General features: G+C 40.8%; 1 pseudogene; it reads right to left on the bottom strand.

Moving 5' to 3' along the window:
- Nucleotides 1-4,331: 4,331 nt before the first annotated feature.
- On the bottom strand, nt 4,332-5,670 carry LOC126945831 (protein SET-like; annotated as a pseudogene).
- Between the last annotated feature and the right edge of the window lie 13,602 nt (nt 5,671-19,272).

The raw sequence follows: 19,272 nt of genomic DNA, 5'->3' as shown, positions 1-19,272 counted from the left end.
TCTGTCTCATCTTCAGAGTCTGTCTTATCCTCATGGTCTAACTAATCTTTGGGGAAGAGACTTGTCTTTGGCATTGGTCTTATCTTTGAGATTGCCAGCACTGACCAATTTAGTCTCATTTTCAGGATTGGCTTCATTTTGGAGTTTGAAAGTTACATTTTACTTTCCGTCACTTTCAAGGGCAGAAATATTGCTGGGGTTGATGACATTGTCTGGGCCAGGGGTACTATGGCAGCTCATGGTATTTTGGGGTTTCATGAAAAAGGTGCAGATAAATAGTAAAGCCTAAGAGATTTTTGAAAGCTGAGCAACTTTCGTAATGTAAATAAGAAGTTGAACCTAAGGAATATTTAGAATCTTCCTGGTGTAGAGGACAGTGGTTGCCCACAGGAGACTTAGGATCCAGGGACCGAGATAAGGGGTTATTTCGAGAAGTCTTATAGTGTCTAACAGATTTAGGGTTCAGATAATATTTTCAATCTAAGGGAATTTGGAGATGTAAAGAATAGTCAGGGTCTGAATCATCATTAGAATTTATGAGACATATATGAAAAAGAGAACTACTGATTTCCATCAAACATTTGGGACATATTTGAACTCCCATGTCCAAAGAATAGGTGTTATTTTTATGAGTCTTGGAGTGTACAGCAGACCTAGGGCTTACGGAATTTGGGTGGAATGCCAGAGATGTAACCCTCAGCAATTAGGAGATGAATAGGATTCATTTGAGACCCAGAACTCTGAAAACTATGTGTATATCTGTAGTCCTTGTAATGGCTCTTACGGAGATAAATTTTGTGGTTTTCATTTATGTGATGCTTGTTATCTATGAAAGTATTTGGGTCTAGAGAAAGGTTGCCGCATTTTTCCTTTAACTTTCGCTGTGATTCTTGTTTGTCTCTGAGAGTTGGAGACACCTCTTTGAATCCCATAATTTTGTAATCACTGAGGTACCTCACAGGTTGAATTATGAAAAATGCTAGAGAGAAACAAGTAAAATATGAGTAAGACTATAATGAAATCTGACTTTGACACTGACATTACAACATAAATCCAAAAAATATTCCCTTCAGTAAGTTATTGTCAGTATTATCTGGTATTTCGAGAGGAAGACATGATCCTAAATTTTTCTGCTCAAGTAGGTGTCACCTTGAGCTTGCTAAAACATAAAAAAAGAAATGTGTACATTTATGTCATATGTTTATACTCTTCAGATTCACAGAGCTTCCTTTTAAGATGAGAACTCACTATATAGGAATTCATTGGAATAATGTGGTCAAAATAAAATGGTTGTTTTACATAGCTTGGTTACTACAGATCTATATTACTTTTTAATTTTGCCTCTAGTAATACTTACATTTTTTTCTTCCATGGAATATAATCTCTATAATTTATAAAATCTCTATGTTTGAAGACAATAATATTCTCGGGCTTGATATGTGAAAATTGCAAAACTTTCTGATATTATATTTAATAGCAAGAATCAATTTCCATAGCTATTAAAAACTTGCTGGTACATGATTCTGGATATTTAGATATTTATCAGTATCTTAGCTTTAACAAGGATGCCCACTTTTACCACTTCTACTCAACATTATACTGGAAGGCCTTGCCAGAAAACTCAGGCAAGAGAAAGAAAAAAATGGGCATCCAAATTAGAAAAGAAGTGGTCAAGAAATTGCTGTTTGCTGATGATATGACAGTATACCTAGAAAACCCTAAACACTACTCCAAAAAACTCTTACATTTGATAAATGAATTCAGTAAAGTCTCAGGTTACAAAATCGATGTACACAAATCAGTAGCACTGCTGTACATCAGCAGTGACCACGCTGAGAATAAATAAAAAACTCAATCACTTTTACAATAGCTGCAAGAAAATAAAATACCATTTGATCCAGCAATCCCACTACTGGGTAACTACTCAAAGGAGAAGTCATTATATCAAAAACACACCTGCATGCATATGTTTATCATGGCACAACTCACAATTGCAAATATATGGAATCAATCTAAGTGCTCATTAACTGATGAGAGGATTAATAAATGTGATATACATACACCATGGAGTACTACTCAGCCATAAAAAGGAAGGAAATAATGTAGTTTGCAGCAACTTGGATGGAACTGGAGGCCATTATTCTAAATGAAGTAATGAAGAAATATAAAACCAAACATTGGACTTTTTCACTTGTAGGAGCTAAACCATGAGGATGCAAAAGCATAAGAATGATATAATGGATTTTGGAGACTCATAGGGACGGTTGGGAGTGGGTGAGGGAGAAAAGACTACATATTGGGGACAGTGTAAACTGTTTGGGTGACAGATTCACTAAAATCTCAGAAATCATCACGAAAGGACTTATCCATGTAACCAAAAACGCCTGTATCCCCAAATCTATTGAAATAAAAATAAAAATTAATTAAAAGATACAGTGCTTCTATTTCTGTATCCAAAAAAAATCTTTGCCTAACCCAAGGTCACAAAAATGTTTCTGCTCTGTTTTCATCAACAATTTTTTTAGTTTTAGGATTTATTAAATAAATATTAAATAAATAATACTGTATTAATATTTATTATTTATGTATTTATTTTTATAACAATTTGTTATTTAGATCTAACTCGGTTATTTTTGAATACGATGCAAGAAATGCATACAATTAAAGTTTTTTTGTTTTGCTTTTGTTTTTTAAAAATCTTTATGTTCCTTTATTGGAGCAAGATTCCTGATCGGTATACAGTGATGTATTTACTAAACAGAGACCTGTGCAGAAATTACATGCTATCCATCCAGGGTTGACCTGTCCATTAATTCACCTCTGACAAAGTGGCATTTAATTTCAGCTACTATATTTTACACCATTAAAAAGCTTATGCATTAGGGTGCTTCCCTGCACAATGGCATTGAGCAGACAGAGCTGAGTCCATTATCCCACCCAGATTCACATAGTCACATTTGAGAACTTTATACCGGAGAGCAGGGACAGTTACTGCCAACCATCACAGACTTCTTACTCTGAATGCCTATCTTCGTGGCCACATTTTATATAGCCAATGAAGACATGCCAGCAACAGTCCCATGTATATCTTGGCATTAGAGCACCAGGTCTGTTGGATGGTGGTGGCAGGCACTATTATTTTATATCCAGGTAAAAGGCCAATTTTATAAACTGCCACTTGGAGATAAAAATCAAGGGCTCAATATACTCAGAAAGTATTGAGCAATCTGGTATCCCAAATGATGTGAATATTTTCAGAAACCAGTGGCAAATTGTCCCCACCTTTCCCAGCTATGGAGATATTAATACATTGATTCAAATCCCATTACTCAGTCCACATAGCCCTGAGGTCATCCTGCAAAGTGCATATCAAAAAGTACAAAGTTAGGGTGACAAAGTTTGACAGTGATGTTATACAAGTCACACTTGGAAGGTCATAGTAAGCATACCTATGCTGAAAGAAAAGCATCAAATTCTTGGTGTACACATTTAGTTTTATTGTAACAAAGTAACTTGTACACTTTTAACATTTAAAACTGAGCATCATCTTTCCTTGCCAGTGAAACAAAAAGAAAATTTAAAAATAAACGGGAACAAAATTACAATAGAGAATGTCAATTCCAAATAAGATCCTACAGGTTCTGCTGATTCTCCCATTGAGTGGCAGGGCTCAATTCATCATTAGGAGATAATTTGTTTTAAAAGTGTCATCTTAAACCGCAAGTATGTCTGTCAAATATCACAATTAAACATGCCAAAGGAGAAGTCATGCTGTCAAAATGCCCACTTAACCCACCCAAACATCTCAAACACCCTTTGCTGATCTTCCATAACCACATTTTTATACTTTTTTTTTCTTTTTTTAAACAAGAGAAAGTAGACAGACACATGTTGGTAAAGGCTAGCTGTCCATATTCACACAGAGACACAGTGTACTCTCTGAGCCCAATACATAGAGAAAGGAGGAAAAAAGCTAGAATTCTATGCACTACTACACAGGGGCCTGGCACCCTCCAGCTTCCAGCAAAGCAAAGGGAGCAGGTTTTTCTATTTTCCCACGGAGCTCGGTGTTGTTCATTCCATAGAGTTTTTGTTCAGACAGGAAGGGATAAAAATGAATTTCAAACAGAAAGGGGTAGAGACTCTTTTCCCATTGGATTCTGCTCAAGGTATTTCCCCCCAAATAGGTTGAGAACCATGATGTAGAGAAAAGAGACCTCAAGAACAGGGCAACTGAATACAAAAGGAAAAAAAATAAAAAAGACTGCAACTTGTTCCCAGGGACTGGAGAAAATTTTAAAAAAGGAAGATTGAAATCCATCAGTGTTCTATTAGTAATCTTCTCCTTCATCCTCCTCTCCATCCTCCCCTTCATCATCATTTTCATCTTCTTCACTTTCATCTTCATCTCCTTCTTCATCAATATCTTCTAATCCTTCCTCCTCTTCATCATCATCATCTCCTTCTTCCCCTTCTTCATCATCCATGTCAGGAACCAAGTAGTACTATAATTGGTTTGGTCAAATATCATCTTTGAAGATGTCTAACTCATCGGCACCTGCATCAGAATGGTCAGTAAACCAGGTAAAGAAGCTCTCTGTCACTGATGGACATTTGGGTTGATTCCAAGTCGTTGCTATTGTGAATAGTGGATTAAGAAAATGTGGCACATATACACCATGGAATACTATGCAGCCATAAAAAAGGATGAGTTTGTGCCCTTTGTAGGGACATGGATGCAGTTGGAAACCATCATTCTCAGCGAACTATCGCAAGAACAGAAAACCAAACACCGCATGTTCTCACTCATAGGTGGGAACTGAACAATGAGATCACTTGGACTCGGGAAGGGGAACATCACACACCGGGGCCTATCATGGGGAGGGGGGAGGGGGGGGAGGGATTGCATTGGGAGTTATACCTGATGTAAATGACTAGTTGATGGGTGCTGACGAGATGATGGGTGCAGCACGCCAACATGGCACAGGTATACATATGTAACAAACCTGCACGTTATCCACATGTACCCTAGAACTTAAAGTATAATAATTAAAAAAAAAAAAAAGACGTTCTCTGGTTCCTCATGCTGCCTCTTCCTGCTGGCTTTATTCTGTGTTTGACTTGAACATTTCATCAAATCCTTTCCAGATTTCCATTTGATTTCAGTGGACTTTGAAGATGAATCACCACTCTCATGCAGACGAAATTCTTTGGAGAGAACTTTATTTTCAAAGTAAGGATTTTCATCAAAATAAAAATCTATTCTCTAACCTGATTTAATATCTTCAAATTCTGTCACTTCAACTCTGGTCAAATAATGCAGTGTCTCTTCGTCCTCCTCCCCAAGTAGTGTAGATACTTGTGGATGGTTGACAAATGTTGTTACCCCAAAATTTGGGATTTTGGTGATAAATTCTGACCCCTTCTGAAAAATGATTGGCGGAGTTTCTTATATTTCTGCTCTACATTCATAATCTCCTCACTGGCTTGTTCATTAAGTCTGTCTATTTCATTTTGTACTTCATCGATGTGTTCAATGCCTTCTTGCTGTTCTTTTTCTTCCTTCTTCGGCAAGCCTGCAGAGGCCGATGTCTCCTCCGGTCCCAGAGCAGGAGGTGGTCTTGATTTCTTCTTTTGAGGTGAGAGTGGAGATTGGCATTTGGACTCCATGCTGCTAGGGAAGTCCAAGAACCAGACCACAAGTCTCCTCACTCATCCAGAAGCAGGCAGAAGACTCTGTTTTGCTTTGTTTTGTTTCACATTTGGATATCGAATGGTATCAGCACCATTTTTTTAAACACTTTTTTTTCACTGAATTGATGTTGCACCTTGGTAAAAGATGGATCTTCAAGAGACTGAGAAGATAAGCCACAGACTGAGAGAAAATATTTGCAAAACACATATCTGATGAAGGACTGATATCTAAAATACAAAAAAGAACTCTTAAAATTATACAGTAATCAAATGAACAACCTGATTAAAAAATGGGCAAAAGACTTGAACGGACACCACATCAAAAAATATATAAATTTGGCAAATAAGCATATGAAAAGATGCTCTACTATCATAGGTCATTAAGGAGTTGCAAATTAAAACGACAATGAGATACCACTTTGCATGCATTAGAATGGCCAACATCCAAAACAATGACAATGTTAAATGTTGGTAAGAAAGTGAAGCAATGGGAACTCTCTTTCATTGCTGTCAGGAATACAAAATGATACAGCCACTTTGAAAGACAGATTGACATTCTTAAAAACTAAATATTCTCTTAATCATATGATCCAGCAATTATGCTCTTTTATGTTTACCCAAATGAATTGAAATATATGGCTACACAAAAATACCTGTATATAGATGTTTATAGCAGCTTTATTCACAATTGCAAAAACTTGGAATCACCCAAAATGTCCTTCAGTAGGTGAATGTATAAATAAATTGTGGTACATCTACATAATGCAATATCATTCAGTAATGAAAAGAACTGAGTTATCAAGCCATGAAAAAACATGGTGAAAACTTAAATGTATATTATTAAGTGAAAGAAAGACACCACTTTGGAAAGGCTATTTACTGTATGATTCCAACCACATGACATTCTAGAAAAGGCAAAACTATGGAAACAATAAAAGGTTGCTAGGAAAAAGAGGAGAGGAAGAGATAAATAGGCAGAACATAGAGGAATTTTAGCGGAATGAAACTATTCTGTGTGATACTAAAATACATGATATATGCCATTTAATATTTCTAAAAACCTGTAAAGTGTACCTCAATGTAAATTATGGATTCGAGGTTGTAATTATATGTCAGTATAGATTCACTGATTGTAACAAATGTACCACTCTGGTGCAGGTTGTTGACAGCTGAGGATGCTGTGCCTGTGTGGCAGCACAGTGTCTGTGGGAATTCTCTGTGTTTTTTGAGACAGAATCTCACTCTGTTGCCCAGGAAGGAATGAAGTAGTGCAATCTTCACTCACTGCAGCCTCGACCTCCTGGGCTCAGGTGATCCTTCCACCTCAGCCTCCCAGTAGTTAGTAATACATATGTGTGCCACCATGCTCCGCTATTTTTTTGTATTTTTTGTAGAGACAGGGTTTTGCCATGTTGCCCAGGCTGGTCTTGACCTCCTGAGCTCAAGCAATCTGCCCACCTAAGCATCTCAAAGTGCTGGGATTACAGGCATGAGCCACCGCGCCTGGCTGAGTGTTGTTCTTTTAAAAAGTTGTTTTGATTATTTTAGGTCTTTTGCATTTTCATTCAAATTTCAGAAATAATTTGTCAACTTCTTGGACAACAACTTATTTTCTTGGATTTTGATCAAAAGTGCATTGAATCTACACATCAATATGAAGAAAATCTTAACAAGACTTCTTATGCATGAACATGGGTGTTTCTCTATTTATTTTGTTCTTGTTTAATGTATCTCAGAAATCTTTTTTAGTTTTTATTTTTCACATCTAGTATGTCTTTTGTTAGATTTATTTCTCACATTTCATGTGTTTTTAGTGCTATTGCCAATGATATTTTTTAGAAATTTTAATTTCAAACTGTTTATTGATAGCAGAGGTATAATTGATTTTCATATGCCAACTTTGTATCCTACAACGTTATTAAGCTCACTTAGTTCTGGTAGAGTATTTTGGAGATGCCATGAGATTTTCTATGTAGACATTCATGATGTCTATGAATTAAGATAATTTCACTGCTTTTCTAATATAGCCTAGTTTTCTTGCCTTATTATCTTGAATAGAATCTCCAACAAAATATTGATAACAGACTGTGAGAGCAAAATTCTAGCCTTATGTCGGATCTTATGGGGGAAGCATTCAGTCTTTTACCATTAAGTGTAATCTTAGTGCTAGGCTTTGTGTGTGTGTGTGTGTGTGTGTGTGTGTGTGTGTGTGTGTGTGAGAGAGAGAGAGAGAGAGAGAGAGAGCTCATTCCTAATTTGCTGAGCATTTTTTTCTAGAATAGATTTCGGATATTGTACAGTGCTTCTTTTGTCTTTATTGAGATAACAACTTAGTCTTTCTTTCTGTCTTTGTCAGTACAATGAATTACATTTCATTGAATTAGGACTAATCAGGTTATCTATTTCTTCTTGAGTGATTTTCTTGAAGTTTATCTTTCAAGAAATTTTTCATTTTCACATAAGTAGTCAAATTTTTCTTTTTAATATCTAATAGAGCCTGCGGTGAAGCCATGCCTCTTCTTGCTAGTATTGGTAATATGGGGCCTTCTATCTTTTCTATCAATGATATTGATCTTCTTGAAGAATCAGTTTGGTTCGATTGACTTTGTCTATTGTTTTTCTGTTATCTATTCCATTAATTTCTGTTCTCTAGTTTCTTAATATGGAAGCAAAGGGACAATTATTTGAGGCCTTTCTTCTCTTCCAATATATGTGTTTGGTGCTATAAATTTCCCCCCTACATACTACTTTAGCATAATTCAACACATTTTGATAGGTTGCATTTCCATTTTAATGTAGCTCATAATGCTTTCTAATTCCCCAGATGGTTTTAATTGACCTATGTGTTACTTAGAAGTATGTTATTTAGTTTCTGAATAGCTATGGTTTTTTTTGTTTCCAGAAATCTTACTGTTACTGTTTTCTAATTTAATCCCAGTCTGGTCAGAGAACATACTTTATATGACTTGAGTCCTCTTAAATTTATTGAGAAATGTCTTATGGCCCAGAATATGGTGTATCTTGGTAAATTTTCTGTGTGTACTAGACAAGAATATGTATTCTGCTGTCCTTGAGTGAAGTGTTCTACAAATGTCAATTGCTCGATACCTCTTTTGCCAGCTCAGATGTGCTGCTAAAGTTTCAGTTGGTTTATCTTTATTCTGGAAATACCTACTATTTTGCTGGGTTTACTACTTGTGGTAGTTTCAAAGGTATGTCCACAAATTCTTGATACTCCTTGTTTTAAAGGGTGCAACTTAATTTCCTCCTCTTGAGAGCATCTTGGAATTAGTGACTAGTTTCTAGTGACTAAACTGTGGCAGAAGTGATGGTATGCCTCATCTAGATTAGGGTACAAAAAGAGTGCAGTTTCTTTCTTGAATGTAATCTTTCTCACTCTCTCTTAAATCACATACTCTTGTGGAATCTAGCTACTATGTTGTAAAACAGCCTCAGGGAGAGGGAAATCAGCTGTCATGTGGTGAAATCATTCAGGCCAACTACCAAAAGGCCCAACATGAGGAAACATGGAAACATACCCTCCTCCATTCAACCCCAACTGACAGTTTGACTGCAACCTCATCGGAGACCCTGGAGCCAGAACCACCCTAAGAAGCTACCATGATCCACAGAAATTATGAGGCAGTAAATCTTTATTTTCTTAAGTCACTGAGTTTGGAGTAATTTGTTATATGGCAATAGATAATTAATACACTCCTTCATCCACTATGCCCTTAGAGATTACATTGCTTGGGGGTCTTGCCTTACCTTGGAAGGAGTTTTCTCTCTTTTGATATTAGTTCATATGGATTTCATTGCATTGTCAAATCAGTGATTTTAAAAAATGCATTTATGATGTTATCTTATTGTTAAGGTTGAATAGGACAAGGAATATAAGGAATAAAAACTGACCTGAGAATTCTCTAGTAACCTTTTATTTCCCAACTGTAAGCAGAATTTTCTTTGCCTCATGTTTGAATAACTTCAATTTTTCTGAATGAGTCCTTAATAGGCAACTACTCTAGAAGAAGATAAAGGCTAAAAGCCAGAGTTGTTTTCCTCGTTTCTTTGTTTATATCTGAGATCTGGCACTGATAGACCCCTTCACTGTTCTTATTGTTCCCTATTATATCACCATGGTATCACAACACAGCTGGTGAAGACTCCTCTAATACAGGGCAATTTTGACTACACATCTTTACAGGCTTTATCTCCTACTATCACAGAATATGTAGTTTGTGGTGGTTTCCCCTTTTTCTACACATAACTAAACTCTGTATGGTTTTGAGGAGTAGAAGTGGAAATATTTAGAATTAATTTTCCACCTCACTCTACCAGATTCTAAAGCTCACTACAATCACATTTGTCAACATGATACTATTTAAATTTTTTTTAATCAAGCTCACCAGTGAACTTAATATTACTAAATCTAAGGCTATTTGTTATCCCTTATTTTCCTTGACCTATCATTAGCACTTAATACAGTTGATTAACTACACTTTCTTACACTTTATTTGTTAGCTTTTAGGACACCACATGAACATTCATGATTTTTTCCTCCTATCTCACTGGCTACTCCTTCTCAGTCTTGTTTGCTGGTTCTTCCTCATCTCTTTCACATGTTATTATTGGATTGCTCCATAAATCAGTACTCAGAATTCTCTTTATTTTATTTTATTTTATTTATTTATTTTTTTTGAGATGGAGTCTTGCTCTGTCGCCCAGGCTGGAGTTCAGTGGCCGGATCTCAGCTCACTGCAAGCTCCGCCTCCCGGGTTTACGCCATTCTCCTGTCTCAGCCTCCCGAGTAACTGGGACTACAGGCGCCCACCACCTCACCTGGCTAGTTTTTTGTATTTTTTAGTAGAGACGGGGTTTCACCGTGTTAGCCAGGATGGTCTCGATCTCCTGACCTCGTGATCCGCCCGTCTCGGCCTCCCAAAGTGCTGGGATTACAGGCTTGAGTCACCGCGCCTGGCCTCATTTTTTTTTATAATAAAAAAGCTTTTGATGATCTTATTCAGAGATATCTACGTATCAATCTATCTATCAATTATCTATCTATCTAATTTACTATTTCTTAATCGTGCTTTTGCAGCTCAGTCTGCTTTGACGAACTTTAGAGCTGTATGAATTACTGCCCACTTGATACTTCTTAGCTTTTCAGTTGATACCTAAATATTAATATGTCCAAATCTGAACTCCCAGTTTCCCCTCCCCATGCCCTGATCTTAAACTTGCTTTTCAGTCTTTCCCATCAAATTAAATGGCAAATGTTTCCTTATGTAGTTGACTAGGACCAAACACTTGATATCCTGAGTCCTCTCTTTTCTTTTTTCCTACATCCAAATCTTAGAAAATCCAGTTGCTTCTACCTTTAAAAATATATGACCACTTCTGATCACTTCACAAAAATCTGACCACTTTTTACCACCTTCACTGTTACATGTCGAATACAAGTCCTTATCGTCTCAAAATAACCTTCCAAATAGTCTACTTGCTGCTATCCTTATCCCCTTATAGTCTATTCTCAAAAAGAATCCAGAGTGATTCTATTAAAATGTATATGAAATTAGGTCATAACTGTGTCAAAACCTTCCAATCGTTTGTATCTCAGAGTAAAAGCCAAAGAATGTTATAATAGGCCACAGGGCCCTACATAATCTGAATCTCTATTAATTTACTAGCTTTATCTCCAATAATTTTCCTCTCATTTTCTCACATTAGTGTAACCACCCAATGGGGTCACAGTGCCCGCTGACTAGACAGAGCTGATTTTTCAAGACAGGGAAATTGCAATGAAGAAAGAGTAATTCATGCAGAGCCGGTTGTGTGGGAGACCGGAGTTTTATTACATAAATCACTCTCCTTGAGAATTTGGGGACCAGAGTTTTTAAAGATAATTTGGAGGCTAGGGGCTTGGGAAGTGGGGAATATTGAGGAGATCGAATCATAGGGGGTCGAAGTGAGTTTTTCTTCTGTTCCTGGGTGGGATGGCAGAACTAGTTGAGCCAGATTACTGATCTGGGTCGTGTCAGTAGATCCATTGAGCGCAGGGTCTGTAAAATATCTCAAGCACTGATCTGAGGTTTTACAATAGTGTTGTTATTCCCAGGAGCAATTTGGGAAGGTTCAGACTCTTGAAGTCAGACACCGCATGACTCCTAAACCATAATTTCTAATCATGTAGCTAATTTGTTGGTCCTGCAAAGGCAGACTGGTCCCCGGGCAAGAAGGGTGTCTTTTCAGAAAAGGGCTATTGTAAATTTTATTTCAGAGTCAAACCATGAAATGAATTCCTTCCCAAAGTTAGTTTGGTCTACGCCCAGGAATGAAGGACAGCTTAAAGGTTAGAAGCAAGGTGGAGTCAGGAGTGATCTCATTTACTATCATAATTTCCTGTTATAATTTTTGCAAAGGCAGTTTTATTATTAGCCTTTGACATTTTGCTCCCTTGGCCTAGAGTGCCCTTACCCCAGACATCTGCATGGCTAGTTTCTTCATTTATTTAAGAATTTCCTCAGAGGTGGCTGGCAAGATGGCCAAACAGGAACAGCTCCAGTCTGCAGCTCCCAGTGAGATCAGTGCAGAAGACGGGTGATTTCTGCATTTCCAACTGAGGTACCCAGCTCATCTCACTGGGACTGGTTAAACAGTGGGTGGGTTAAAATAGCAGGCCTGAGGCTGCTATCCTTAGAAATGCCTGTTGCAAGGTTGGCCCTTGGCTGTGTATCTGGTTTCACAGTTCTAGGCTTTGCTGCTGCTGAAAGAAAGCCATTGCCTTTTCTTTTTTTCTTTTTTTTATTTCTGCATTTACAGATCTTTATTGCCTGGACCTGACTGTAAGATGAAATATCACTATGTCTGCTGTTAGCTGGTTCAGTCCCAGCACCAGCTGTGCCAAACTAAAATCTGGTGAAATCTCTCTACTCAATGGAAAGAACTCAGACTCTGGGACTGTTTCAGATGCACTGGTTTGTGCGGTCACAAACTATGAAAACATCATGGATGATGGCTCAACTGTCTGGGTCACACACCAGTGCCTACAGGAAAGGGATTTTCCTTTAATGAGTTCATCTCAAAACAAGATACTGATGACCTCTATATTTCCATTACAGAGACTAATTACATTCTTAGCTTGTGATTCTTTGTAAGTTGGAGGAGGGAACACCACAAGAAGGATGACTGCTCCATCCACTCCTGACAGATCTGACTCTGGACCCCTTCTGCGGGATGTCTCACTGCCACTGACTTGTGTTTATCTTTTTAGAATAGTTGTGTTGCAGAACTTTCTCCTTAGTTCAGCTAAAACCGGGTTCTTGTCACACGACCAGGAAAGATTAAGTTTGTGGACACATAGAAGAGTGAGGGGTGAAATTTACTGGGTGAAAAGGAAAAAGGAAAAACAACTCTCAGCAAAGCAAATGCCAACAGGCTCCCACCTCACAGATTGAACACCAGACCACCACACAGGAACTGAAGAGGTCAGCTTCCTACCGTCTGCATAAGGCATGAACTTCCCATGTGGCCACTCCCTTCCCGGTAATAGGAAACGGAGGTGGTTAATTCCACAATCCCAGTTCCAACTCCTTTAGTTATTCTGAGGGCTACTAACAGATGTATGAGTTGTATAGCATGGCGGTGTCGGATAGGGGTATTAACTGGGATTGGTAGGGGCTGGTCTCCTGGGGCAACATTGATTTTTGGACTGAGGAAAAGCAGGGTTCAGGTGCCTGTCCAGTTAGAGGGGAGGCAAATATAAGTTGAGGTACCACACAGGAAAAGTATGCCTTGGCTTGGTGGAGAGAACTGGTTGTGTATGCCAAAAAGATGTACTATTTTGTTATTCTCATGCTTCCATATTCTTAGGGTCCCTGCTGGGGCTGCTGCTGTAAGTGGTTGTAAAGAGGTGTTTGGTTTAGGCTGGGAGGTTTTTTTTTTCCCCCAGTGTAAGAGGAAGCATTTTCTGTTTACTAAGATTGATGTGGGAGTGCTGTTAGATGTTGAGATAAGGAGACAGTCGTGGGTGGTGTGTATAGGGATGGTGTATGGAGAGGGGAGCCAAAGGAAGAGGGATAAATAGGGGAGGTGTCGGCCCTGAATTTTTGTTAAGGAGGTGGGAGGTGTCAAGGGCCTTTATGCGGTTTTGTGAGGGTCTGGTCTGCCTGTTTGCGGAGGAGATGGCAGATGAGGGAGAGTGTTTGGAGGTATTCTCCTAACGGAGAATTAGAAGGAGGCCTGTTTTGTAAGATGAAAGGGCGTCTATACATTAATTTAAATGGGCTGAGGAAGGACTAGAACTATGGGTAGGAGGAAAGTCCAGGGCCTCTGGACTTCTAGAGTGAGTTTGGTCAACTGAGTTTTAAGGATTCCATTTGCCCTTTTGACTTTTCCTGATGATTGGGGTCGATATAGGATACGGAGGTGTCACTGGATGCCAAGGGACTGGGAGACCCCTTGGGTGATTTGGGAAATAAAGCCAGGGCCATTGTCTGATTGAATGGAGCGGGGGAGACTAAACCTAAGGATGACTTCTGTGAAAGGATCTGGGAGACTACTGCGGCTTTTTCAAAGAGGTAGGAAATGCCTCCACCCACCCAGAGAAGGTGTTTATAAGAGTGAGAAGGAATTTTGTTTTTTTGACAGGAAGCATGTGGGTGAAGTCTATTTGCCACTCTTCCCCTAGGAGTGTTCCTCTTAGCTGGTGTGTAGGAATAGATGGAGAGTGGAGGGCTCTTTGAAAGGAGGTGACAGAGTATATATGACAGTTTGAAGTTATGTTTTTTAGTGAGGTAAATGGGTGAGGGGAGAAGAAATATGGACAGAGGAGGAGATACAGGGGACGTGCACCAATATGGAAGGATTGGTGGAGAGATGTCAGGATTTTGTCGGTTTGGCCCTGGGGAAGGACTAGCTTCTGGTCCTTAACTATCCAGTCCCCCTGGAGGAAGGCTCCTTATTGTAGTAATAAGGTCTTTTCAGTGGGAGAGTATTGAGTTTGGATTGCAGGGGTAATGAGGAGGAGGGAGGCAGGAGTGGAAGAAAGGGAGGCCTTTTTTGCTGCCTCATTGGCCTTTCTGTTCCCTCTTGAGATTAATCTGTTCCCTCTTTGGCCTTTCTGTCCCTGTTTGATGTCCCCGACAGTGTATAGCTCCTGCCTTAACTGGGAGATATGCAGCCTGAAGGAGTTGGTAAATAAGGGGGCCGTTAGTGATAGGGGTCCCTTTGGCAGTGAGGAATCCCCTCTCTTGCCAGGTGATGGTGTGGGAATGAAGAATGTGATATGCATATTTGGAGTCTGTGTAAATGTTGACTCATTTGCCTTTGGAAAGGGTTAGGACTCTGGTGAGAGCTATGAGTTCTGCTTTTTGAGAGGAGGTTTCTGGAGGTAGGGGCTTAGCTTCAATTACTTCATCAAGGGAAACAACTCTTACCCAGCAATTCTGGGGGAGTCAGTGGGTCTGGAAGAGGAGCCATCTATAAATAGTTGGTCTCTGGGGTCGGTGAGAGGCTCAGAGGAAGTGTTTGGAAAGTGTGGCTGCAGGTGATATAAGATGTCTGTGCAAGAATGAGTAGGAGAGGTAGGGGATACGGGGAGTAAGGACGCTGGGTTGAGGGGAGCACTTTTGGCAAGACTGAATTCAGGATTTTCGATAAAGAAGGCATGGAATAATCGAATCCGTGAAGGAGGAAGGGAGCCTAATGCTCGGGAGGAGAGGAAATCCTGTAGATTATGAGGACTGTAGACAGTGTTATTTTGACTGAATGTTAGTTTCCGGTTTTTTTTTTTTTTTTTTTTTAGAGCTAAAGTGGCTGCTGTTGCTAGCACTCTAAGACAGGTTGGCCATCCTCTGACTGTGTTTTCTAATTGTTTAGAGAGGTAGGCTACAGGTGCAAAGGAAGGAGGGTCTTCTTTCTGTTGCCCTAAGATACTGAGGGCTATTCCTTGACTTTCGGCAGTATAGAGAGTGAAAGTTTGGGAGATACTAGGTAAGGACAGAGCTGGTGTAGTGACGAGCAGTTTGGAGTTCGCGGAGCTGGGGAGTATTATGTGAGGAGTTTAGGGGTTAATTGAGAGGGCCTTTTGTTGCTTCATAGAGTGGGGGAGCTAGGAGGGCAAAGTTGGGAATCTCTATTCTAAATAAGCCTGCTAGTCCTAGAAGGAAAGGACTTTGCTTTTGGAGGCGGCTTAGTGCCACTCAGGTGGGGGTCATAGCCTGGGCCCCAGGAGGAAGTTGAATTCCTAAGTAGGTCACCATGGAGGTGGAGAGTATTGTGGATTTTTGAAAGGATGTTTCTGCCTAGGAGTGGAGTTGGACATGAGGGCAGGGCTAAGAAAGAGTGAGTGAAGGAAAAGGTGTGCAGGGAGCAGAAGAGTGGAGGGGTGGCTCGGGATTTGGAGACTTGACCATCAATTCCTACAACAGAGACCTGGGAGGACTTGGTGGGTCCTGAAAAATTAGGTAAAGCCAAGTAGGTTGTCCTGGTATTAATTAAAAAAAAAAACAAAAAACAAAAACCTATTGGCCTACCTGCCACCATCAGGGTTACGCTTGGCTCAGATGAAGAGATGGTAGTTGCTGGGGTGTCTGCTCCAGGGCCCCATCAGTCTTCAGCAACAAGGCCCATGAGATCTGAGTAGGAGGTTTTGGCCGGCTCAGGAAGGGATGGGGGCGGTCCTTGCCGGGGCCACTCACAGTCCGACTTCCAGTGGGGTCCTCTGCAGGGGGGGAACAGCCTGGTGGGCTTATCTGGGTTAGAGCATTGTCAGGACTAGTGGCCTTCACTGCCACACTTGAAACAGGCACCACGTGGAAGTGGATTGCTAGGAGGCTTCTGTGTGGAGCTGTGGCCCTGTTGGCCTGCAGGGCCCCTGATGGCAGAAGCAAGCATTTGAAACTCTGCCTGTTTTTGCCTTTCTTTCCTCATCACCATTGTTAAAGACTTCGAAAGCTAAATTAAGAAGGTCTCATTGTGGGGTTTGAGGGCGTCTTCAAGCTTCTGAAGCTTGTGCCGAATATTGGGTGTGGATTGGGAGATAAAATGGGTATTAAGAACAATAGTTCCTTCCTGGGAGGCAGGGTCAATGCAGGTATACTTTTGGAAAGCCTCTGTAAAGCAGGAAAGGAATTGAGCAAGATTTTCATCTGGTTTTGAGAAATTTCTTTAAGTTTTTCAAAATTTATAGCCTTATGGGCAGCTTTGTTAAGGCCTGCAATGAGGCAAGTAATTATAAGGTTATGGGATGCTCGGCTGGGGTTTGTGGGTTGGTACTCCCAGGAAGGCTTTTCTCAGGGAACAACAGTGGCTTCTACAGGCTTAGTAGGATCTTGCCAATGAGGATTATTGGCATGTGCCTATGCTGAGAGCCACACTCCTTTATTCTCTTCTGGAAGGAGGATAGAAGAGAGGATAATGTAGAGATCATGCCAAGTGAGTTCATTAGATTGGGTAAGATATTCAAATTCTTTGATATAAGTATTGGGATTGGAGGAGAAGGACCTGAGACATTTCTCAATTTGGGAGAGATTGGAGAGGGAAAAAGGGACATAGACAGGGACGATCCCCTTGGCTCCTGCTACTTCCTGGAGAGGAAGCAAGGGAGCTGGTTGCTGAGCATGTTGGGCCCAGCAGGTGAGGAGTGGAGACAGAGAGGACTCAGAGTCAGAAGCAGGGTGGTTGGAGAGAAGCAGGGAGAGGGGTAGAGCTGGAGTGGAGACATACCATGGAAGATCACGATGCTCTGGTGGAGGATCATGATGCTGTCAGGGAGGGGGGAAAGTGGTGGGGTCGAAGGAAGAGGAGTGGTCAGCTGGGGCTGTGGGGCAGGAGGCGAGTCAGTTTTGGAGTGGGTGAAGAGGATTTAGAAAGTAGAACAGAACTGACAGAGGGAAGGGTGGTTACAGAGTGAAGAAAGCATGAACATAAGGAATCTGAGACCATTTCCCATTGCAATGGCAAAAGTTGTTTGTCTTTAAGTACATTGAAAAAGATAAACCTCTTAGAGTGGATTTCTGAACAAAGGCCGAGAGCATTGAGATTGCGGAGGAGACACCCAAGGGGGGTGGTCTTGGAAGGGGTAGACTGGGAGACTCCTATAGTGAATGGAGGAGGGGAAGGTAGGGGAAGAAGAGACTGTTGGTGACAAGGACGGTGGGAGATGGCATCCCCTTTGCCATGGAACTTCTCCGGAATAGAGGAGGTAACCGCCAAGTCAGGCGTCCCTGAAATGGAGGAACCGGAGGCCCAGAGGCCGGAGGAAGCCCTTGGCCCAGTGCTGGGTCTTTTGGAAATGGAGAGACTGAAGGTCAAGGGTTCCGGGGAATGGCAACAGTCTTTCACTCACCCTGACAGAGGCTTTGATGGTGGATGAGGTTGCCAGCAATGGGAGAGTCTAGGGGATTCTCTGGGTCTTCAGCAGATTCGGGGAAGGGGAGATTGGCCGGGAGAGGGGTGATGGGGGGCGCGCGGGGGGGGGAGAGAGAGAGAGAGAGAGAGAGAGAGAGAGAGAGAGAGTCCCCGCCACAGTCTATTGCCTTCCTGGGTTTCGGCACCGGAATGTAAAGCCAGCCGACAGAAAGGACGAGAGAGAGACCCAAGGTCAGGCCAGGAAGTTTATTAACCTGCCGGCTGCTCCATCACAGACAGAGGAGGTAGCCCCGAGTTTAAAAAATGAGGTGTTTATATGGGGGAAGAGAGACCCTGGGGTTGTTCGCTGGTTAATTTTGCCACATATTACCTTGTGACGTTTATTACAGGAGGGTGTAGGTAAAGTTTATGTTTCCCACGACCTCCCACTGTGTGGTCCCAATGGTTTGTAATTGGAGTTTGTTTATTGCAGCAAGGTCTGCTAAGTGGTCTGCTGGCTTCACCACAGTGCCTAGATAAGGGCTTAGAAATGTAAAGAGGCTTAGGGGAAGGGTGGGTACGGAGTAGAGTTGCAGAGCATTAGGGGGAGGGGTGGACAGCACCAAGAAGCTTTCTTGGGGGCAGTTTGTCCCTAACAAAGAGAATCAGCGAATGGCAAAAGTCACACAGATATTAACTTGAAAGTACTCATTCCCTAAGCCAGGATTGAATCTGGCCACCACTGTAAAATGGCAGAGGCTAAACAAAACATTGTCACATGGTTACAGGTCATGCTCCCAAGGATGTAAAACAAGATGGAGGCCTGGAGCAAAGTTTGCTACTGACCATACAGAAAGTCATGCAAAGCACACCAGATTGGCTACAGCTTAAGACCAGCCTCACAAATCCTTTTTCATAATTAAAGCTTTACAGATAACAGAAACAGTGATCCTTATCATTCCTGGCTTAGTAAAACATCTTCTAAAAGAAGAGAAAAAAAAAAAAAAAACCCTCACTTAAAAGTTAACTGCTGACAGGGTAGAGAAAAGGAAAAAAAAGTTTTAAAGTGCGGGGAGGAACCTCTTATTCTTATACAAATGTGTTCCTCCAACAGGGAGAGAAACTTCACTGATTTCTCCCATTGGGCACCTTTGGGTCATGGGCCATGCACCCCAGTCCTGGCCTAGAAGGAGTCGGGGAGCTGCTGTTGATTAATCCAGCCCATGTTCA

Source organism: Macaca thibetana, chromosome X, assembly GCF_024542745.1.
Source record: "Macaca thibetana thibetana isolate TM-01 chromosome X, ASM2454274v1, whole genome shotgun sequence".
Taxonomy (NCBI): Eukaryota; Metazoa; Chordata; class Mammalia; order Primates; family Cercopithecidae; genus Macaca; species Macaca thibetana.
The sequence above is the reverse complement of the archived record's forward strand: the minus strand, read 5'-3'. Positions and strand labels throughout refer to the sequence as shown.